The sequence below is a fragment of the Pleurodeles waltl genome, chromosome 2_1, assembly GCF_031143425.1.
Source record: "Pleurodeles waltl isolate 20211129_DDA chromosome 2_1, aPleWal1.hap1.20221129, whole genome shotgun sequence".
Lineage (NCBI taxonomy): Eukaryota > Metazoa > Chordata > Amphibia > Caudata > Salamandridae > Pleurodeles > Pleurodeles waltl.
The window spans coordinates 621053602-621078493 of record NC_090438.1 but is presented as its reverse complement, the minus strand read 5'-3'; the positions used below and the strand labels follow the sequence as shown (position 1 = coordinate 621078493).

The 24892-nt window shown below is 48.7% G+C and overlaps 1 protein-coding gene across 2 annotated transcripts in view; it reads right to left on the bottom strand.

Annotated features, from left to right (window-relative positions):
• SUGCT (succinyl-CoA:glutarate-CoA transferase) overlaps positions 1 to 24892 on the bottom strand; it is a 2876649-nt gene that overhangs the window by 2402896 nt on the left and 448861 nt on the right. The gene's annotated exons all lie outside the window — the stretch shown is intronic.

Genomic DNA, 24892 nt, shown 5'->3' with positions numbered 1-24892 from the left:
GAAAGCCGGCTCCTAATACCGCCGGCAGTCTTCATTGGACCGCCGGGTCGGAGATGCTATTCTCCAGCCCGGCGGGTCTAACCGCCCTGGCGTTACAGGCAGTGATGTAGCACACTCATTCTGTGGCGGTCTTCACTGCCAGCCTGTCGGCGGTGATAATGAGGGCCACAGTGTCTATATCTGGTGGTATGTCACAATCTATGTTCAGTGGCGTTTTAAGAGACGTGCTATCAGCAATGATGAAACACATTGACAGCTACATCAGGTTCCCCAGAAGTGAGGATTTAGCCAATGTGAAGCTTTACTTTTATGGATTTGGTCACCTCCCACATGTTGTGGTGGCCATTGATGGCACCCATATTGCATTTGTGCCACCGCATGCCAGTGAACAAGTCTATCGCAACAGAAAACACCTCCATTCAATCAACGTGCAAGTTGTCTGCTTGTCAGATCTGTACATTTCAACCGTCTGTGCCCAGTTCCCAGGTTCAGCCCATGATTCCTTTGTAATGCGGAACAGCACCATACCCCAGCTGATGCAACAACTGCAACCGGAGAAGGCCTGGCTTGTTGATAAGTGACATCTGTCATTATCTTGTGTGTGCAATGACGGGTGCTAGAATCAGGAAATGTGTGACACATTGTGGCACTTATATCTCATTGCAAAACAGGAGACTCAGCATATCCCAACTGTCCTTGGTTGTTAACACCGCTGAGGGATTCAACTACGCCAGGGGAAGTCCTCTTCAAAGAGGCCCATGGAAGAACACGGAGGCCAGTTGTGCTGGCTTTTTGGCTCCTGAAGGCCAGATTTTGCTGTCTGGACAGGACTGGAGGAGCCCTCCTCTACACACCTGGGAAGGTGTCTCAAATCACTGTGGCGTGCTGCATGCTCCATAACATCACCCTGCAAAGGAACATCCTTTACATCCCAGAGGAGGGCGAGTCTGCGGTGCCACCAGGTGAGAATCTGGAAATACCAAATGAAGTGGTGAAAGGAAGTAGCTGATGTGCGACAACATAGCTTCTTCTCATGAGAGTAAGCATGTCTTGTGATGGCATGACTTTGACTGTACAATGAACTCTTGCTGTGATGATGTGAGCAGTATATTTTTTGGAACAGTTCTGAAGCTGAAGCTCTGGCAAAAACGGTCAAAGTGTGTCTGATGAGGAAGCTTTTGTAACAATAACATTTAGGAAATGTTGCTTTGTTTCTGTGAGAATTATAAAATGGACTACGTTCTCCAGACTTTTGCAATGTGAATTGTGTCATCAGTATGGTTTCATAACTAAACTGCTTATTTTTGCGTTTGGTCAGGTACCTTCACCATGACATCTTCATTGGGACATTGTGAGTTGTGACATTGGCAGGTATATGATGCTGTTCGGACATACAAAGTGGAAATGGATTGTTCCTGGGAAAGTAGGTCACTGACTGTGGGTGTAGCAGACCTGTCCAAGACAGCTTGCACAGTGATAAGATGGAAGTTTTGAAGACAACATTGGACTTGTTCCTTGTCTTGTGGTGGCCCTGATGCATCATGTGTGTCATTATGTGGTCAGAAAATATGTGGTCCTAGGCTGAATTCATGTTAGTTTACCTTCACACTGGCTAAACACTCTTTTTGTATGAACTGTATGTAGCTGTTGATGTGCTCCATCATTGTAGGGCCAAAGTGCCTGTGGCACATCACTGACATTTGTTTGTGTCAGACAATCAGATGCAGAAGCACTGGACTGTAATGACCCTGTGATCAGAAACTGTTGCACTGCCATCTGAGTCTAGCATTATATGATGTTGGATTCCTTTTGTGAGGTAGGCGATGTGGCTCCAGCTGATGACATTAACCAATTTCATGTTTGCCTATTCTACAGGACACTGTCTGATCTATCCCTCTCATCAATGGTCTGGAGGTCTCTACCTGTACATTTGATCATTAACCCAGTTTGATTCAATCATGTGTGATTTGCTAAGTTTCAGACATATTGACAGCCTATGAGCTGAGCAAAGTAATACATTTTCTTCTTGGACAAGACACTTCTATGTATGTGTTTGTGTGGAATGGTTGGAATCCTGAGCTTGACACTGTGTACATGCAACATATCCATGCTTCCACAAGTAGCTTGTTTTTTTATTGTATGTTTCAGATGTTCTTACATGTTTACATTGCTAAATGAGAATTTTAAGGCAGCAGACAATGAGTTTGTGACTTGTGAATTAATTAAAGTGCTAAGGGTGAAAACAAACGTGTGGCAAAAAGTAACATAAATGAAAAGTGAAAGGGTCAGTCATGGTGAATGAAATCATAGGAACAGATGCCACACTATCAGAAGTCCAAAGTCCATAGTAATGCTCCCACAAGAAATGGAATGGGATTCAGGATCAGTCCACCAGGTGAATGTGTGACACACAAAGGAGGACATTAGACCATGACTCTTAACTCATCTTCAGAAAACCAGGGATTTTTGGAACGTGGCATAGGTGTAAAATGAAGGGGGTAGCAGGGAGTTACTTAAAACAATGATATAGGGAGTAAATGGACAACAGTGTGTGAAAGGTGTTGTATGGGATGGTGAAAAAAGGGGTGCCTTGTCTGTCAAGGATGTGAAAAACGGTGGGCTCTGGTCTCTTTCTTGCAGAAGAGAGGCAAAAGATCATGATCTGGGAAGGGGTGTGTTATATAGTGTGTTTGCAGGCGTGTCAGCTGTGTTGTTTTTGAATCCATCCAATGGGCACTTATCTGTTGCTTCACTGAATACATAGCGCAGCGGGTGACTGCCATCAGCTGATTGCCGCAAGGAGACCGCCATGTCAACTCTGTTTTTGTAATAGGCTCGGTGGTTCCGCGCAGCCATGATGGCGATGGAGTGCGCACCACCAAGATTGCAGACCACCGCACAGCTGGTGGGAAGACATTTGTTTTGGTGGTCGGTGGCTCAGTTTACATACATCGGAATACGATAGTCTGGAGACTGCTGGCGCAACAGTCTTTTTGGGACTGCCGACTTCATGGTCTGGAGGTCTGACTGCCAAACTCGTAATCAGGCCCTAAGTCAACTGTACAAATACTTCAAAATATATTTCAGTACCTGTGAAAGACCATGAAAAAAATATTGTAATAAGATAGGATGAAAACAAATCAGAACACTTACCTTGGTGATGTGCAAATGATAAATGTGTTTTCTGAAACCCAATTTTCACAGATTGTTTTTAATACACTATATAGTTTTATCAGTAAAGCTGCAAATTAGTGGGAAGCTTTTTAGACATTTCTTGGAAACTGACTGCCTGTAAATGACAACGCACAACCACGTAATGCTTTAGTAATAAATGTATTAAAAGTGAGTGTTTAAACATAAACTGAGAAACACTCCTGCCGTGATGGCACAGCTTTTAGGAAACTAAGAGGCAAGTAATGGATCATGTGTACCCTAGATTTTGGCTAGATTTAATATACACAGAGCAAATATTTAGGGCCGAAATACGAGTTTGGTGGTCCTCAGACCATCAAACTCGCGGTGGGACTGTAGCACTCCTGGCAGTCTGACTTCCAGATTTCTATCCTGGCAGTCGAACCACCAGGAGACCACTACCTCCACCAGGATCAGGGATCCCGGCAGGTTGACAGCCATCAAAGTCGTGGTCATCCGCTGCAGCGCTGAGTTCGGCACCTCTGTGGTGATCACGATTTTGCTTTCCACCAGCCTTTTCATGGCAGGGTCTCCACCATGAAAAGGCTGGCAGAAAGGCAGTGCTGGGGGCCACAGTGGGGCCCCTGCCAGCACGCTTGGAATGCGCACTGTCTGCTGCGGCAGACAATTCGCATTCCAAGGGTGATGTGCACAATGGCATTAGCCTCGGCTCCCTAGTGGAGCCAAGGCCAATGCCGCTGCACTGTTTTAACCGGACTGACCTGTGGAAACGTCTTAATTGCAACCTATCCGCCACTCAGCTTGGTGGAAACATTGTAATACGAAGGGGGTGAGGCCACTAGCTTGACAGCGTCCTCCTCCCCAGAGCTTTGGCGGTCCAATGGTCAGACCGTCAAAGTCATAATTATGCCCTTAGTCTGTTTAATCAAACAGAAGGGTTTTTTTACAGCAGAAATGCTTAACTCACATTTTTGAACGTGCACTCATATGTGAGAATGAAGAAAAAGGCGAGTCTTTAAAATAAAATATTTGCTTAGGATCACCCAATTTGAAACCCTTTTCCGGGTCAAATAGATTATAGTTAGGTCGAGTAGATTATTCAGGTTACTTGACCTGCAGGTCTAGTCACATTTTATGATTTTTCTTGGCCTGCTATGATACTGAAATACACATCATTCCCCTTGGATCTGGAAATCAAGGTTAGCACATCCTGACATGCAGTGTTTTTTTTAAATTTTATGAATCATCTATTGTCAAAATACCTTGACTGCTTTATCACGCTGACAACCAAACAACACTTGGTATTGCCATTTGACATATATTTTATTTTTTAAAGCAATTGAAAGAATTAGAGTAATTCTCCACAATGAGTTACTGATTTATTCAAGAGAATGAGCCTAACATAAGCAGATAATTACATTCTCTCCATACCAAACTAATTGCTATTTTCTGGTTATACAAGTATATGTTTTTTATGGTAGGTTTATTTCTCCTGATTACACAAAGATGGACAAATCTAAGGTGCAAATGGTTCAACCTTGGATGCAGTTACAGATTTGCACAAAGGAACAGAGTCTGTAGGAGGTATATTTCTGGCTAATACTAGACTAAATGGCTGATGTTAAATGTGGAACGAAAAATGATGTAATAGATATTAAAGACTGCCTCCTGTTAATCACAATGACTGTACCAATCATACAAATACATAATATTATTTTAGTGGAATAAAGATTAAAAGCATTCATTAGGGTAGTATTATATTTGAAACAAGACAATTGAAGGATACATTGAGTAGCTAACTTACAAAGAGGCTACAGTAGTAGTAATATCTATTAATACATATTGCCAAACCATAGTATAGCCTAGCATTTGTGGACAGAAAAGGTGCTGCAAATCGCTTGTGTACACTCACAAAGATATCAGTTATCTTGAGCTGTGAATATGAGACTATATCTGCCCCACAAAGTCTTGGAGGAGAAATGGCAACCATGGAGCAATACTGATCTGAAAATAAATGTTAGTCTCAATTTTAAAAAGTGAAATATAGGCTTTAATGTTCTGAAGTGCATACCAATTATTAATGCTAAGGTAAAGAGCCAGGAATAGTGCCATTTCCATTAGGATTTTTACATACAACATGTCTGAATAACAGCCATGGTAAACAGATTATGAAGAATTCAATGATCGATCCATGATTTTCAAAGGGAATCCATCAGCCTGCTCCTGGCTTGCCATCAAAGGAATCAGTCAGATGGTTATTTCTGTATGTTTTCTGTTGGACCTGTCCCTCTCTGCAGGGTCATCCCAAACTTTTTTTGCCTTCACCCTTTCTGTTTTGCTGAATTCATTTTTGTTAGCTTCAGGACTCTGTACACTTTACCACTTCCAACTAGTGCTAATGTGCTTGTGATCTTTCCTTAAAACCTGGTAATATAAGCATATACCCAACTGGCACATTTAATTTACTTATAAGTCACCAGTAAAGTGATACTACCTGTAACTGGGAGCTGTAAATTAAATGCTACTAGTGGGCTCAAAGCACTGATTGTGCCATACATGTAAGTAGTACTTTAAAACCTGCCTCAGGCCTGCAATTGCCGCCTGTGTGTGCAGTTGTTAACTGCCATTTCAAGCAGGCAAAGTTAAACTTTTACAAGGCCTAAAACTGCCTTTTTATTACATCTAAGTCAACCCTAGGTAGACCCTAAACAGCCCATAGGGAATGGTGCATTGTATTTAAAAGGTTGGCCATGTACTTTTAAGTTTTATATGTTCTGGTAGTGAAAACCTCCTAAATTACTTTTCAATACCGTGAGGCCTATCTCTCCCACAGGATAATATTGGGTTAACTACCTACATTTAATAATTTATAATGATTGGGTGGAAGCAGGTAAGAGTGTCATGTTTGGTAGCTGGGAAATTTTAATTTAAAACGCTCTTTAATGGTAAAGTCAGATTTTAAGTCACAATTCTGAAAATGGCACTTTCAGAAAGTTGGCATTTTCTTGTCCTAACAATTTGGTGCCTGAAGCCTGTATCCTGGGTCACATTATTAGCAGTAGTTGGAAGTTGGCCTTTGAGCATTGCTCCAAGACAGTATCACAATAGAAGGTGCGGGTGTTGGCAAGAGGGACCATTCTGACTTAATAGGGGGGATGAAGCAGACACCTACCACACAAGCACTGGACCAGTACACTCACAAAAGGCTTTTCACTAGCTTATTGTGCCCCAGACAGACTGGGACCAGGACAGGGAGGCAGGAAATTCCAGACACCTCTGCTGGGGGAAAACTCCAGAAGTGTCTCCTACTTCAAAGGGGGTACCAAGTATAAAAATGAGACCCTTAGACTTAGTCTTCTGAACGCTCCTGAATCTGTGGATAGTACAGAAGGATGTCCTGCTGCCCTGCTGCCCTGCTACCCTGCTGCCTTGCTGCCTTGCTGCTTTTGGATGGCCCAGGTTCCTGAGGAGGAAGATTGCATCTGTCCCCTTCACCCCAGGCTGATATGACTCCAAGGGTTAGCAGAATGACCTCCTGTTTTGAGCTACAGAGAAATAACAAGCTCCAGAAGCTTCTATGAAAATGCCCAGCTGACCTGTTTTAAAAGGAGCTGCCTTGACCTGCAAATGGACTTGCCTGGGCCCTGCTGGCCTCTTCTAGAGTAAGTTCCTGATCCCCAAGAGGTGCCTCTCAGGTCCTGGGCCCTTGATGTGGCATTACTTGAGCTCCTCCTCAAAGAAAAGAAGATGTCCTGAAGTTCTGGGATCTTCGCAACCGTGAATGGGCCTGCTCACGCCAAGAACTTGCAGTTCACACCGACCACTAGCTGGAATCTCCAGTGAACCTGACTCTTCGTGCTACAGCGACCGCCAGAGAAGACCGGCAACACGAGATCTGCGCTTCACAGTATAGCATTGACAGCCTGTAGTAACCACCAATGAAGATCTCAAGCAACAACTGTACGTGCTGCCCAACAGGATCTTCACAGTACAGCAATGACCACCCGCAATGCCCAGCCTGCTTTTTGTGGTTCAGTGATGACTGCTTGTGACGCTCTTCCTGCCCTCGCGATCTTCTCCACCATGAATGGAAAGCTCTTCACGCTGGACTTTGGAAAGTAACTTTGTCAGCGGAACTAACCTGGTTCCAGTATCCAGCCCACACTTCATTGCAGTCAGCCTGAACGTATGACTTTCACCTGGTTTCGCACAACCAGACAACTGCGAGTGGTGCTTTGTGTCTTGAAGCGCTATACTTATCTGAAATCTTTAAAATCGCATTTTTCCACTTCTACTGATTGGATATTTGTTGTTTTGGATTGTGGCTGTTGCTTGAGTAGGGTTTCACCACCCTTAACCAACAATCAAATTTCGCATGGTTTCATATTCTAATAATATTTTGGCATGTGAGTTGCATCATTGCCTATAATAACTTTGATCTATTAGCAAAGCATGTTGAAGTAGTGGAAGTATGGACATATTTGAAATGCACCTGTGTATCATGAAATTTTGGAACAGATAAAGAAAGAAAAGACAAAATGAAAGGAAAGGAAGTCTGTATGGAAGAAGTGATTATAGCCCCTATTTAGACATTATGGTCACAGCAACCACCTCCATACAAGATGAAACTGGTTGAAACCGGTTACTATTCCCCAAACATCCAGTACTCTTAGTCAAGATAACCCATCAATTACAGGAACTTCCAGGCTTTGTTGGGTTGGTTAGGTACCTGAATATGTTTATGCATTCACCACCATCTAGAAATTCTTGAACACAAGCCTGGGGGCTATCACCATGTGGCCACATGTAACTCTTAGACCAATGCAATCCAAGAGATCCCCCAGCTCCTCAACTTAGTATTAGTCAGGTTGAAGAAGGGATCTCAGAATTCCTGAGGACGGAGACACACAGGGCTACCAAAAGCTCAGAGTTGACAGGATGCATCATTACCATATTCACTCACTGCCTGCCCATTTTCAAAAAAGTTGTAGTTGGCAGCTCAAAGGGCAAAGGCTATCAAGTAACTCTGCTAAAGTTCAAATTAAGGCTTGTGTTACCCTTTTCACACTGTTTGGGGGTTTGTGCACCTCTCTGTTGTAGTTTTTTTTAAATGAGCATTAGGTTGTTCAAATACATGTGGTTCATTGTGCAAACATACAAATTGTATGTTTTCTATTCTGTATATTTCGGGCTACAAACTGGTGCAAACCTGTATCAATATCTCATTGTAGCCTGAAGCTATAATGAAAATAATGTTTTTTTGTTTTTGTAGCAGATTTGCTCACTATTTTTTGCATTCACTTATGGCCAAACATTAATACCAGATTGCTAATCAAAAAAATGCTGTTCTGAAAGTCGGGAGCCTGGAAATTGCAAACGGAAAATGTTCCCTGTACCATTAATACGGTAATTAGGGCAAATCACTAAATTGTTGCAGAATCAAAGTTTCTAGTGCACTAAATATCTAATGACACATATACATATGAAGGACTTTTAGACCTGCCAGCCTTTAGGGTAGTCTTTCCCCCAACCTTTTCCCCTCCTCCTCCATTCTAATATCATTTTTACTGGCATCAGGACTACAGGCACTTTACCACAGCTAACCAGTGCTCAGGTGCATGTGCTCACTCCTTGAAACCTGGTAATATTGGCTTCTCCCCAGCTGGCATATTTAGTTCCAAGTAAAGTGGTATTGCATGTACCCAGGGCCTGTAAACTAAATGCTACTAGTGGGCCTGCAGCAATGACTGAGTCACCCAACTAAGTAGCCCTTTAAACATGTCTTGGGCCATTGCAGAGACTGTGTGTGCAGTTTTAAACTGTGATGTCGACCTGGCAAAATAAACCTTTCTTTTTAATACATATAAGTTACCCCTAGGGTAGGGGTGAAATGTAGGACATGCACTTTTAAGTTTTACATGTCCTCGTAGTGAAAAGCTCATAAATTTCCTTTTCACTACTGCAAGGCCTTTCTTTCCCATAGGATAACACTGAAGGTGCAGTATTGCATTTTATAGGTGTAATTTCCAAAAAGGAAGGGATAACTATTTCATGTTTAGTGTTTCTGGTATCACAATTTAAAATCGTAACATACGGTAAAGTCAGATTTTAAATTGCAATTCTGAAAATGCCACTTTTAGAAAATTGGCATTTTCTTACCATAGCCATTTAGTGCCTGTAGCCTGCCTCTGGTCGCATGACTGGGTGTAGCTGACAGTTGAGCTTTGTGTATTCTGCCTAGACAACCACAAACAATAGGGAGCTTAGGTGTGCCTGGATAGGTCAGCACTGGCAGGATGGGAGGGAGGAGTTGGGCACAATCCCACATACACTTGAATAGGTTGTGTCCTGCCTCTATACAAAGAGGCTGTATTTAGTCTGGGGCCAGGGAAGAGAAGGCGGGATACCTGGGGACTTCAAATGGAAATCTCTAGAAGCTTCTTGCACACTTCAAAGGCACAAATTGGTCTGAATACTGGACCTCAGACACCAACACTTTAGTACACTTCTGGAACTGTGGATACTCTGCCAGGAAGAAGGACTGCTGTGCTGCTACAAGGACTGCCACTGTGCTAGACTGTTGCTTTACAGGAATTGCTGCCCTGATATGCTGACCTGCTGCCCTCTTGCCTGAGGAAGAAGAACTGGAACTGCCACTTCATCTTGTATGCAGGACCTCAGAGTGACTCGAAGGGCTAGTTTGCTGGCCTCCTGATCTGAGCTCAGGGACATATAAGGCTTCCCAACAAGCTCCTGGGCCCATCTGCAGCAAGATCCTGACCCTGAAGTGGTGCCTTCCAGGTCTTGGACTCTTGGTGTGGCTCGCAGGCTCTTTAAATCAAGCTTTTGGGCTCTTTGTGACCAAAAATTTACCAGTTTGCACCAAGACTATGCTGCTAGCACTAAAAATCAGTGTGAGCCCCTAATACTCATACTGTCTCCCAGCACACTTATACTTGGGGGAGACATGAATGATAACATGGACCTGACAATCGACAAGATGACTCATGCCACAGAGGGCAGGGGCACTAGTGATCAAAAGGCCTTTGCAGACTCATTGGGCCTAGTAGACCTGTGGAGGGCACACGTTTTTATCTGTGGCTCATACCAGATTCTCATAACTTGACTACCTGCTTACACATCATTCAGAGTGGCACGAGGTATATCAGACAACTCCCCTGTGGTGGCCATCCTGTCAGACTACGCGGGGCTACTGCCAAGAATAGACCCATGGTAATTGGAGGAGAAAGGCTTTCCGGAAAAGACACAGGAAGGAGCTGAGCGATATTTCTCTGAAAATATGGGAATGGTGGCCTCGACTACTATTATCTGGGAGGCTTTCAAGGCGGTCATCCAAGGGGAGGCTCAAGTCAGATAGGGGGTTGAGAAAGGAGCAGCATCTTCAGTGTGAGGTAATAGAGAATGACATCTCTAAACTAGAATCAGAGACACTAACAGGGAGCGTGGTAGACCCAGATTATTACTCAAGCAACAGGAGTTGAAAGACCTAGCAGACAATAAGGCTCATGCTTTGGCCATGCAGAGGCGTATATATGAAGTGGGGGACAAAGCGAACAAACTATTACCCTGGCTGGAAAAAAGGGTTAGGGCAGGAACTGGGTGGTTGAGATACGGGATGAGGAAGGTAGGCGACATACCACTGGGGGCTCCATTGCTGAGGCCTTTGCCACCTATTACAAGCAACTACATTCCTCCTTGACTGCCCACTTTTATGCTGATTGCATGGAACTCCTTGGGAATCTCCTACTGACAGAATTAGCTGGAGCAGACAGGGAGGTATTAGATCAGGACCTAACGGTGGAGGAAGTGCAGAGGACAATCAGAGAGACACCATTGGGAAAGGCAGTGGGTCCTAATGGCCTGCCCGTGAAGCTTTATAAATGCATGGCAGACATCGAAACACTGCACATGCTGGCAATATTTCAAGCATCCAAGACAGATGGTGCCCTTCCAATGGACCAAATAATAGCGACCATTGTAGTCTTACATAAAGAAGGCAAGCCACACACATGATGCAGCTCATATCAACCCATATCACTGTTGAACCTTGAGGTTAAGGTACTGGTGAAAATATTGGTGAATAGGCTTCGACCAGTAATGGGCAACTTGGTCCACCAAAACCAAACAGGATTCATGCCCCATAGGAATACCAGACTGAATCTGAGGCATCTGTATGGGATTTTACATGCAACGGAAGCCCCAGAAGCGGAGGAAGCAGTACTGCTCTCGCTTGATGCGAAAATGGCTTTTGATAGCATTGAATGGCCATACCTATTTGCAGTCCTAACCAGATTGGGCTTTGGCCACCCAGTTCTGTGTATGGGTCCAATTATTATACTGTGACCTACAGGCGAGAGTTGGAGTCAACAGGGTGACATCTTGCTCCTTTGCTCTCTACAGAGGCATGAGACAGGGCTGCCCTTTGGTCCTGTGGTTGTTCTCACTGGCATTGGAGCCGTCGGCTACCTCGGTGCAGCAGGACCCTCTCATGTGGGGTATACCAGAAGGGGTATGGTGGGAGGCTATAATATCCCTGTATGCAGTCGTTGTCCTCCTCTATGTCACTAAACCGCGCCACTCAGTAGATAGGCTGTTACATATCTTCCACCACTTTGGAGCCTATTCTGGATACCAAATAAACTGGGAGAAGTCCAGAGTCTACCCTTTAAGAGGAGGCGAACCAATCCTGCCTTCTAGATGTGTGGCTCCATTGGCTACAGAGGGATTACCCTATTTGGGAATTTACGTAACGAGGAGTCTGGGAGAATTCCTCAGACAGAACCTCTATCCGCAATTAGATCGCCTCTGAGAGGATGTCACGCATGAGCTGCCCTCTTCAAAATGATGTCTCTTCCTCCGCCTCCTGTATGTACTCCAGAAAACACCATTAAGATTGCCACCAGCCTTCTTTACCAAGATTAGCAGCGAGCAATCTCCTGTGGGATGGGGGCAGCCCCGCAGATCCCTCAGTAAGCTCCAAAGAGGGGTGTTTGATGGGGGTCTGGCGGTCACAGACATCAAAGCATACTACTGAGTGGCCCAGCTAGTCTCAGTCAACGAATGGGTATTTGCCGACATGGAGGAACCAGCTTAAAGGGTTGACCGGACGGCCATAGTAGATGGATGGTGCTTTTCTGTGCTCTATGCTAGGAAGTGGGAGGGCCAGCTTCCATTCCATTTGCAGGCAACCATGAGGGCATGAAGGGAGGCCACCAAATTCTTAGAATGGGAGGGTAAATTAACAAACGTGACTCCACTCTGGTCTATCGACCAGCTCAGCGAATTTCGCAATCTGAAGGGATTCTATCTATGGGGACTAATTGGCATTGACTTTTTGGACTGGAGAAACAGGGCACTGATATCTCTTGGGGCCTTGCAAAGGGAATATGCAATTGGGGCCTCAGTCATTTTTAAGTACATCCAATTGGACCATGTGCTCAGGGGGCATATACATGACAGCGACCAGCTTCCCGAGTCATCTCCTTCAGAGGACTGGCTACTCTTAGACCCAATGCCAGAGAAGGCAATCTCCCTGACCTATAAGAAACTTATGAATAACTCCCCTGATCCCTGGCTTTCTGTCCAAGAGGCATGGGAAGGCAACCTGGGTATGACAGAGGAAGATGATTGGCAGAAAGCCTTTCAAAGCTCTAGGGAGGTGGTGATCCACGTTACATTTCGCTTAATACAACTTAGAATCCTTCACAGATCATATTATTCCAGATCTCTTCTGCACCACATGGACCATAGCGAGTCTGACTTATGTAGAAGGGGGTGTGGCATTGTGGGGTAATTTTTCCATCCATATCCTATAGAGCTGCCCAGTCATTCAGCATTTCTGGAGGTGAGTAGTCCACATCATGACCCACGTAGCGCGCCTTACTGTCCAGCTGGAGGCCAGATGGTGAGTGCTACACATACCTGGTGAAGAAATGTGGCCGCAACATTAGAGAATATGGCTGATATTGGCAGCAGGAGTGGCCAAAAGGGATACAGCTCGAGCTTGGGGGCGGTTATACCTCCAGAGATTCAAGTCTGGGAAAACAACATGGACTGGTGATAGGCTTCCCCCCGAAGCACAAAAAAATTTGGTCTAAATAGAAAGAATACAGAGGCTTGTCATGAACAGCAGGGGAAGGGAAGGGGGACTGGGTGGATTTACGAACAGTTCTGCCAATGGGAAGTAGTTGAAGGGGTAGTTAAAGTTATGAGCTTTACAGTCTGTTGGAGCTTGTTATATTCCCATTTTGTTATCCTACAATTGTGATGCAATGTTAATCATTGTTCTCTCAACACTTGTCAAGATTTATATCCTGTACATGACCTGGTATCAATTGTTATGTGATGAGCAGCTGTTTATTCAGATAAAAAATAATTTATAAAAAAAAAAAAAAAAGTGTGAGCCACCGCCATCCCATCTCTTTGCACAGTAGCATCAACCATTTGCGGGGAGCGCCAACACAAAGCACCAGCCCGCCCATCCACAATGCTCGGCTTGCTGTTCGCGCCATGCTGACAACTGCCTGTGACACCCGCCTTACTCCTCAGGACCGTCTCCTATGTGAACGGGACTCTTGGCTCAAAACATGAGCAGGTAAACCTTCAGCTGGACTAATCTGGGATTGTATCTGACCAGTGCTCCATCACGGTCGGCCTGAATATTTGACTTTGATGAGGTCCAGAGCAACCAGATAGCCAAGCTTGGCGCTTTATGCTCTTTGGCGCTATCTTGCAGTTTGTTCTTTAAAAATGTAGAACTCTGGTTTTACTGATTGGGTTTTTGTGGTATTGGTCTTGTTTTATTTATTTTTTGCTCTATTTTCATAATCTCGTTCCTTTTTGTGTGGTGTTTTCACTGGTTAACTGTTAGAAGTTTTACACAAATACTTTACAGATTGCCTCTGAGTTAAGCCTAGCTGCTCTTGCCAAGCTACCAGGGGGTTGAGCACAGGTTAATTTGGGGTTTGTTTGTGCCTTACCCTAACAAGGACTGTGGTTGCAACTTGACCAGGGCTCACACCCTAGTCAACCAATAAGCCAATTTCTTACATGGACTATAGAGAAAGTATAAAAACAATATATATTCTAATTCTGTACAACCTAAGATTATGATGCCAGCCAGACCTCCCTCACCCTATTAGCTGGTGAGGGAACATGTTGAACATGATATTTGTCCATTTTCTATCAACTGTACCCCAAAACACGGCAATCCTCTCCAGTCTTCTTTGTGCAGGAACGTATCCCTGCAAGGGCTTGGCCCCCCTCTCCAACATTTGTGTTTCTCTGGGTCTCCTGAGCATGGGGGTATCAGGCTTTTTTGGGTGACCTATGGGTTTGGGCTGTCTATTTTGACATATTGTGCTACGTGTGAATTCTCTTGACATCTAAAGCTTTGAATAATGATATGTCAGTATAAACATTGTCTGCACACAAATGGCAGCCATGATGTAAAACAGGTGTCCTGCTTCCAAAACTCGAGGATGTTCAATGATGGAGGACAATGTGTAGGGATCAATTAGCTATCTTTGCCGGCATATAATCTGAAGTATTTTGTGTAACAGGTTGAACCTTTACATCGTCTATACATGTTTACGCCACAACAAGAGTGCTTCATAATTCTTGAATATATTTCTAAAAAAGAACTCTACTCTCGTAAAGTATCAGAGAATCATCCACTTGGATGTTCCTAATACTGATATACTCCTCAGAGAAATGCATAAAGAGATAGTCAACAAGAGCACTGATTTCATGGAACCAATCAGATTATGGATTATCTCTCTGGAGTGCGTTCCTGCTATCATTGAAATTAATAAGTTGCAGGAGAACTTGGTAATGATTCCTAATCATTATAAAAAGGAACCAAAAACGTAAAAGGAATAGGGTGCCCTGACCGGTGTGACCCAAAGTTGTTTTTCTAACAGTGCCTGTGACTAGCCTGACTAAAGGAATGTGGAGTTATGATTATGACAGGTGATTATGTGTGAGAGAGAAGTATGTATTTCGTGAAGGCACTGAGCATTGTATTTTTATTGTATAAGGTATGTGAATGTGTGTTAAATATGTTTGGGTGAGTATTACCTGTATTAGTCTGTGTTTTCCTGGGTAGGCGGTGACAGGTTAGTATGTGAGATGATGTGAGGCAGAGTTTGCGAAATTATATGTGTGATTAATAGTGCATTTCTGTGAAGGTTTGGGAGAAAAGTGATGTTTTATTTTTCTAAACAGTGTAAATGATTTCAAAATGATTGGGCATGTTGATTTTGTCTTTGAGTGCTTGCCTAGATAAGCGTGGTGAGTGACAGCGTAGGCAGTGTAGTAGTGCAAAAAGAGTATAGATATGCCAGACAGACCATATGTGTATGCATGTATGTAAGCTTTTTCTAAAGGGTGTGGATGTATTTTTATGCTTGGGTGCATAAAACCAGTGTCAGTGTGTGCATTCCTGGGTAGGCATGAGGAGTGAGTATGTGCAGTGGTGTGAGCCAAAGTAGAAATGATGGTGTGCATGTGTGGTTTGGGAAACTGAGTGGGTAAGAAATGTCTGATTCTGCAAATAAAGTGGAGTGGTGATATCTGTAAGTGCACTTTCCTAATTAGGCATGATCTGAGTAATGATGTGTGTGTGAAATGATTATGGCCCTCATTACAACATTGGCGGTAAAAGCCGCTTACTGCCGTGCAGAAGACCGCCAACACACCGCCGCGGAAATTCGCCACAGCTATTATGACCCACAGCACGGAATCCGCCAAAATTCAGACACCCACACAAGTCCGCCACACCAAAGGTCAGTGATAAACTGGCGAAAACAAAACCTCCACCGTCACGCCAACAGAAATACGCCCACACTATCACGACACACGAATCCACGCAGCGGTCTTTCAACCGCGGTATTCCATTGGCGGTACACACCGCCGCGCTCAAAATACACACACTTTTACAAAACACAGCCACATTGGACAATTCGAAATACACACACCTGATACACATACACACACCACTCCCACACACCCAATACAATATAAAACACACACCCACATCACCCACAAACCTCTACGACAAAAACACCGAAAGAAGGCCAGAGAGAGACACTACAAACTACTACCAAGCATCCACAGGCACACCAGACCATCACCCACATAACTTCCACGCACCTCACACAACACACCACTACATATCAGCATACTTATCGCCACACACACCAACCCACACATCACCCACACCACCCCATGTCACGGCAAAGACACCCCAGGTTCTCGGAGGAGTAGCTCAGGGTCATGGTAGAGGAAATCGTCCTGGTAGAGCCACAGCTATTCGGATCACAGGTGCAGCACACCTCCATTGCTAGGAAGATGGAGCTATGGCGATGAATCGTGGACAGGGTCAACGCAGTGGGACAGCACCCAAGAAATCGGGATGACATCAGGAAGAGGTGGAACGACCTACGGGGGAAGGTGCGTGCCGTGGTCTCAAGACGCCACCTTGCGGTTCAGCAAACTGGCGGCTGGACTCCTCCCCCACAACTAACAACATGGGAGGAGCAGGTCTTGGCGATTCTGCATCCTGAGGGCCTCGCAGGAGTAGATGGCAGAATGGACTCTGGTAAGTCAAATCTTAACTATTACATCCCCCACCCTACCTGCATGCCATCACATACCCCCACCCTCACTCCCATCACTCCAACTCCTCACAAATGTCCCACCATCACAAACCACACATCCCAACACCAAGCACTGCATGCAACACCAAAGCATGGACACCCATCACCAAAGCATGCCCACTGCACATACCCATACAACCCCCTAAACCATCATCACACAAGGTCCCACACAGGAATGCAAGCACTGGGGTACACGGTCACCCACCCATTGCACACCCTCGGCCTCAGACAGCTAGTCTCCGCACCCACACACATCGCAGGACACACACTGGACCCCATCTTCACCTCAAGCAACCGGATCACCATCAAGACCATCTCCACCACAGACTGGACCCACCACCACTGCATACACTTCACAATCACCGCACCTCCAGGGCCCCCCACAGGAAATGGAATGAAATCCACGACGGGGCTCCATGCCCATTGATGTATCCACCCATTGCACACCATGGCACACACAGATGTAATAAACATCCTTTTATACACCTGCAGGACCCCTACCCAACGTCACCGGACAGGAGGGTCCACACATGTCCACACCACCAACAGAAGAGGCCCACAGTGATGCCAGCAGCTCTGTCCAACTGGATCTAGATTACCAGCCCGGCCCATCGTGGACCTCGGGACAGTTGGTTCCCATTGCACAGTCACAGGCCACCACAGAGCTTCCCCCCTCTGGAAACACCAGCACAGCACCCACCCAGCGGGCCCATACCTCTGTCCCCAGGACACGTCAATCAGCAGTGTGTCCACCACTACAGGGAACCCAGGCTAACCCACCACCCCAACAACAACAGGGACCTGGGGGCAGTGGCACTGGGCACACGGTACAGGGGACGGAGGCCCAGGAACACAGGGGAACTGGGAGGGCTGCTGTGCGACAGGGGGAGGACAGGCCCAGGGAACCCATTCTCCACGAGGCCCTCTCCTCCATCATGGGAGCCTACCACCACTCCCAGGAGACGATGGCAACGGTACTGGCCAAGTTTCAGGAGACCCAGCGCCTGCAGAAGGAACAGTATATGGGCTTCAGGGAGGAACTCAGAACCATCAATTCCACCCTGGGCACCATCGTAGGGGTGCTGAAGGAAGTACTCAACACCAGGAGGGACACTGTGGGACAACAAGAGGCCCCTGACACTAGCATGGATGATGAACTGCCACACCAGCACCCCACCCCCTGCAGAGGGAGAACCACCCCGCAAACGGTCCCTGAGATCCAGGACAAAGACAGAGAACGATGCCAAGACCCCCGCCAAGAAATTAGACCACCCCGAATGTCATCCTTCTGTCCCACTTTGTCACCCTGTCCATCCTTAAACTGCCCCAGCTCCACTTCCTATGCCCATTTGGGCAATGCACCTGTGAGACTAATAGACTGGACTCTGCCATGGACATTCCTCCACCATCACCCTTCACCATTTTGCAACCCCATCCAATATTGAGCACTTAAATAAACACCCTTGAAGCACAAAACAATCTGGAGTCAGTCTGTGATTTCGGAATAGTGTATTAGCAATTACTGTGGCAAAAAGCTCTTTCAATTGTAATGTCAACATCCCTATGTCACACAGCTCTAGTCCATGAGGAATCAAAGCAGATGTCACACAGTGGGACCCAGATCTGTGAAATCGTAAGGGAAAGTGACAACTCAGTGACCATACACTGGGTGAAAACGACAGACAGTAGAGAGGTAGTAGTGTTAAAGTACATGTAGTAGGCAGGTTTGTATTCTTACCTGTGTCTCACTGGAAATATTGCAGGATCACCGAGTTCCTGTTGTCCATGTCCTCTTCTTCTGCTTCCTCGTCTTCACTGTCCACAGGCCCCACAGCTGCAACAACACCGCCATCTGGACCATCCTCCTGCAGAAAAGGCACCTGTCATCGCAAAGCTAAGTTGTGAAGCATACAGCAGGCCACGATGATCTGGCACACATTCTTTGGTGAGTAGAATAGGGATCCACCTGTCATATGGAGGCACCTGAACCTGGCCTTCAGGAGCCCGAAGGTCCGCTCTATTATCCGCTGTGTTCGCCCATGGGCCTCATTGTAGCGTTCCTCTGCCCTTGTCCTGGGATTCCTCACTGGGGTCAGTAGCCATGACAGGTTGGGGTAACCAGAGTCACCTGCAAATGGCAAGGGACAACTGTTAGACACACACTAACCAGTAGGGATAACCCCAGACCCAGACAACCATTCCCACTGTCTTGCTTCCACGTGCTCATCTAATAGCCACACACGGTGCCTCTGGAGTTGACCCATCACAAAAGGGATGCTGCTATTCCGCAGGATGTAAGCGTCATGCACTGAGCCAGGGAAATTGGCATTAACATGCGAGAAGTACTGGTCTGCCAAACACACCATCTGCACATTCATGGAATGATAACTCTTCTGGTTTCTGTACACCTGTTCACTTCTGAGGGGGGTACCAAAGCCACATGTGTCCCATCAATGGCACCTATGATGTTGGGGATATGTCCCAGGACATAGAAATCACCTTTCACTGTAGGCAAATCCTCCACCTGAGGGAAAACGATGTAGCTCCGCATGTGGTTCAGCAGGGCAGACAACACTCTGGACAACACGTTGGAAAACATAGGCTGGGACATCCCTGATGCTATGGCCACTGTTGTTTGAAATGTCCCACTTGCAAGTAAATGGAGCACTGACAGAACCTACACTTGAAGGGGGATTCCTTTGGGATGGCGGATAACTGATATCAGCTCTGGCTCCAGCTGGGTACACAGTTCCTGGATTGTGGCACGGTCAAGCCTGTATGTGATGATCACATGTCTTTCCTCCATTGTCGACAGGTCCACCAGCGGTCTGTACACCGGAGGATGCCGCCATCTCCTCACATGTCCCAGCGGACGGTGCCTATGAAGGACAAAAGCGAGCACAGAGTCAACCAACTCAGAGGTACGTACCCACAGTTTACACAGAACACAAATCCTAATCCGAAAAGTGGCATGTATGTGTGTTGAGTCTAGGCCTAGGTATGTGTGACGCAGTTAAAAATTAAGCCATGTGGGCCCCTGAAATGGCGGCTGCCTGACCTGTAAATTGGGACAATGGGATGTGAGGTAAGTGCGCTGGCGTTGTACACCGTTGCGGTAGGCGGTCGAAGACAGCAGCGCAATGCTGCATTGGTTAACATTGGACCCTATGGGTCCCAGGAGCCAATGACGATGTACGCCGGCGGTGACGGTATGCACCGTCGCGGACGTGACCGCCATTTTCTATCTGTTCAATCACTCGATACCTGATCTTCGACAGGAGAGGACCTACACTGCAAGTGCTGCTGTGACCTCGGTCTGGAAGAGACAATGGCTCGAGTGTCTGGGGAAAGGGCCCCTGCCTTCACATCGGAGGAGTTGGAGAAACTCGTGGACGGGGTCCTCCCCCAGTACACGCTACTCTACGGTCCTCCAGACAAACAGGTAAGTACACTAGGAGCATGCTGTATGGGCTATGCCTGTGTGGAGTGGGGTGGATGTAAGATGGGGGGGGGAGATTGCGGCGTGCATGAAACGACAGTGAGGGCATGTGCCACATGGCAAGGGTAGGGATGGGGGCCAATAACTGTGACGGTGCAGTGGGTAATAAGTTTCTCTTCCCCCTGTACAATTCATGTAGGTCAGCGCCCACCAGAAAAAAGATATTTGGCGTGCCATTGCCAAGGACATCCGGACCCTGGGGGTCTACCACAGACGGAGCACCCACTGCCGGAAAAGATGGGAGGACATTCGCCACTGGAGCAAGAAGACGGCGGAGGCTCAGCTGGAGATGGCCTCCCAACGTGGGAGGGGTGCCCGTCGCACCATGACCCCCCTGATGTTCAGGATCCTGGCGGTGGCGTACCCGGAGTTGGAAGGGCACTTGAGGGCATCACAGCAGCCACAAGTGGGTGAGTACATCCTGCTGATTTTGCGCGCAGTGGAGGTGTCTGGGTAGGGGAGGTGGGCTGTGGGTTTCCCTAGGCCAGGGCGAGTTTAGTAGGCAAGGTCCCTCCATAAGGTAGGCCATGTGGCACCCCACCCCACCTCTGTAGAGTGCCATGTACACCTCGTCATGCCCCTGTGTCATCCATGTGTGCAGATGTCATCCATAACCTTGTAGGCCATTTCCCAGGGTTTGAACAGTGGAGCCCAAGAGCACGGCGTAGTGCAGGGGGCTTCTGTGTCTGTCGTGTCCGCCAACGGTAGCGGTAATGCATGCACTCAACATGTCTTTCTTCTGTCGTCCCCCCCCCCTTTTTGTGGTCTCCCTGTTCTTGTGTGCATTAGCATCATCAGGCGGAGGAGCAGTGGCACCGGAGCACGAGGGAGCTGCATCTCACATGGCCCTGGAGGGCGAGACAACGGCCTCGGAGTTCACCAGTGAGACGGAGGGCGAGGGGAGCTCCACGGCAGGGACAGGAGCTGACACCAGCGACCCGGACTCGTCCTCTGATGGGAGCTCCCTTGGCAGCAACATCTGTGCCCCCCGCATCTACAGGTACAGCTGCCACCCCCCCTACTAGCACCGCTCTCCCAGCAGCCCCTCAGCCTTTGCCTCGTGCCCGCTCACCCAGGAGGGTGGGCACCTCCTTCGCCCCAGGCACCTCAGGCCCTGCCCCAGTCACCCCTGCTGCCCTCAGTGAGGAGGCCATTGACCTCCTCAGGTCCCTCACTGTTGGGCAGTCTACCATTTTGAATGCCATCCAGGGTGTCAAAAGGCAGTTGCAACAAACCAATGCATTCCTGGAGGGCATTCATTCTGGTCTGTCCTCAGCACTGATGGCAGTCATTGTCCCTGTCTCTAGCCTCCCCCTCCAACTTCCTCCACCCAGACCCAATACCCTGTACCCCAGCCTATCCCAAGCACACCTTCAGACCAGCATGCACACATGTCAACACACAAGGGAAGCTCAGGCAAACACAAGCACCACACATCCTACAGGCACTCACGCAAGCATCACACACACATGCAGACACACCAACATCCACTGCCTCCACTGTGTCCCCCTCCTCCTCATCTCCCTCCTCCCTCCCAGTCTCGTCTACACTCACATCTGCATGCACTACATCTACAGCCACTACTGCCATCACCAGCACACACACCACCACACCCCGCTCACGTGCAGTCACCACCCCCACTACCATTCACACGTCCCGTGTCCTCTCCCAGTGTGTCTGGGACGCCACCTCCCAAGATACACAAACGCAGGCACACATCCACCCAACAGCCATCCACCTCACAACATCCTCCAGCGCATGCACCTTCACCCAAAGTCACCAAACGAACACCTCCTACAACCACAACCTCTTCCTCCACTCCCAAACTCCCTCCAGCTACCCCTCCCAGTGTCTCCCAAAAACTTTTCCTGTTCAACCTTGACCTCTTTCCCACACCTCCCCCACCCCGTTCGTCTCCTAGGGCCCGACTCTCCAGGTCCCAACCTAGCACCTCAGCCACAACATCTCCGGGACCAGTGGTGCCTGTAGTCACTGGAATCTGGAGTGCACCGGCCACTAGGGAAGCCAGTGTGGCACAGAGCCACAGCATGGACAGTCCCCCCACCTGTCAAGCATCAAAATTTGGCCAGTGCCCGGCGGGAGAGGGGGAAGACTCCAGCCACCAAAGCCGCTCCCAGGGGTCCCGGTGGGAGTGTGGAGTCAGCTGCGACACCTTCCAAGGTGGGGAAGGGCCACAAGAAACCCGGCAAGTCTGGGAAGAGCAGGACAGCGGAGGAGACCGCCATTATCCCCGCTGCCCAGGAGGCCACCGCCATCATCCCCGCTGCCCAGGAGGCCACCGCCAGCACCTGCCCTGCTGCCCAGGAGGCCACCGCCAGCACAAGCCCCGCTGGGCTAGAGAGGACCGCCAGCACAAGCCCCGCTGGGCTAGAGAGGACCAGCAGCACAAGCCCTGCTGGGACAGAGAGGACCGCCAGCACAAGCCCGCTGGGCTAGAGAGGGGCTAGAGAGGACCGCCAGCACAAGCCCTGCTGGGCTAGAGAGGACCACCAGCACAAGCCCCGCTGGGCTAGAGAGGACCGCCAGCACAAGCCCCGCTGGGACAGAGAGGACCGCCAGCACAAGCCCTGCTGGGCTAGAAAGGACCACCAGCACAAGCCCCGCTGGGCTAGAGAGGACCGCCAGCACAAGCCCCGCTGGGCTAGAGAGGACCGCCAGCACAAGCCCCGCTGGGCTAGAGAGGACTGCCAGCACAAGCCCCGCTGGGACAGAAAGGACCACCAGCACAAGCCCCGCTGGGCTAGAGAGGACCGCCAGCACAAGCCCCGCTGGGCTAGAGAGGACCGCCAGCACAAGCCCCGCTGGGCTAGAGAGGACTGCCAGCACAAGCCCTGCTGGGACAGAAAGGGCCGCCAGCACAAGCCCCGCTGGGCAAGAGAGGACCGCCAGCACAAGCCCCACTGGGCTAGAGAGGACCGCCAGCACAAGCCCCGCTGGGACAGAGAGGACTGCCAGCACAAGCCCTGCTGGGACATAGAGGACTGCCAGCACAAGCCCCGCTGGGACACAGAGGACCGCCAGCACAAGCCCCGCTGGAACAGAGAGGACCGCCAGCAGCTGAGTCACTGCAAAGGAGCCCGCCGCCTCAAGCACCGCTGAACAGGGCACCGCCGCCTCAAGCACCGCTGAACAGGGCACCGTCGCCTCAAGCACCGCTGAACGGGGCACCGCCGCCTCAAGCACCGCTAAACAGGGCACCGCCGCCTCAAGCACCGCTGAACAGGGCACCGCCGCCTCAGGCACCGCTGAACAGGGCACCGCCGCCACAAGCACCGCTGAACAGGGCACCGCCACCACAAGCACCACTGAACAGGGCACCGCCGCCATAAGCACCGCTGAACAGGGCACCGCCGCCTCAAGCACCGCTGAACAGGGCACCGCCGCCTCAAGCACCGCTGAACAGGGCACAGCCGCCACAAGCACCGCTGAACAGGGCATCGCCGCCTCAAGCACAGCTGAACAGGGCACCGCCGCCACAAGCACCCCTGAACAGGGCACCGCCGCCACAAGCAACGCTGAACAGGGCATCGCTGCTACAAGCACCGCTGAACAGGGCACCGCCGCCACAAGCACCGCTGGCCCATGAGCGCCAAGGGCACTGACGCTACTGAGTCCGTCACAAGCAGGATGAAGCACTCTGGGCACAGAGCCCCCTCCAGAACCAGTGGAGAGATACATCCACTACCTCTGTCCTTAGCAGGATGAAGCACTCTGGGCACCATGCCCCCTCCAGAACCAGTGGAGACTGTCATCCACTACCTCTGTCCTTAGCAGGATGAAGCACTCTGGGCACCATGCCCCCTCCAGAACCAGTGGAGAGATACATCCACTACCTCTGTCCTTAGCAGGATGAAGCACTCTGGGCACCATGCCCCCTCCAGAACCAGTGGAGCCTGTCATCCACTACCTCTGTCCTTAGCAGGATGAAGCACTCTGGGCACAAAGCCCCCTCCAGAACCAGTGGAGACTGTCATCCACTACCTCTGTCCTTAGCAGGATGAAGCACTCTGGGCACCATGCCCCCTCCAGAACCACTGGAGACTGTCATCCACTTGAGAGACTGTGGTTTTGCACTCCCCAGGATGGAACAGTGGGCAACCCACCCACTGTATAGACTTGAGAGACTGTGGCTTTGCACTCCCCAGGATTAAACAGTGGGCAACCCACCCACTGTATGGACTTGAGAGACTGTCGCTTTGCACTCCCCAGGATTGAACAGTGGGCAAACCACCCACTGTACAGACTTGAGAGACTGTGGCTTTGCACTCCCCAGGATGGAACGGTGGGCAACCCACCCACTGTATAGACTTGAGAGACTGTGGCTTTGCACTCCCCAGGATTGAACAGTGGGCATGTGGCCCTCTCGTGGATTTGGCGTTGTGACTCAACCGGCTGAGGTTCCCCCGCTTTCTCTCCCACTGAGGTGCCTGTTTTCTTGCTCTCTGATGCCCCTGCAGTGTTCTCTCCGTCATGGTCGGGGATCTTGTGTGGGCCTCGCCCATACCATGTGGGCCCAGTGTTCCACGGACTTCATTGGAGC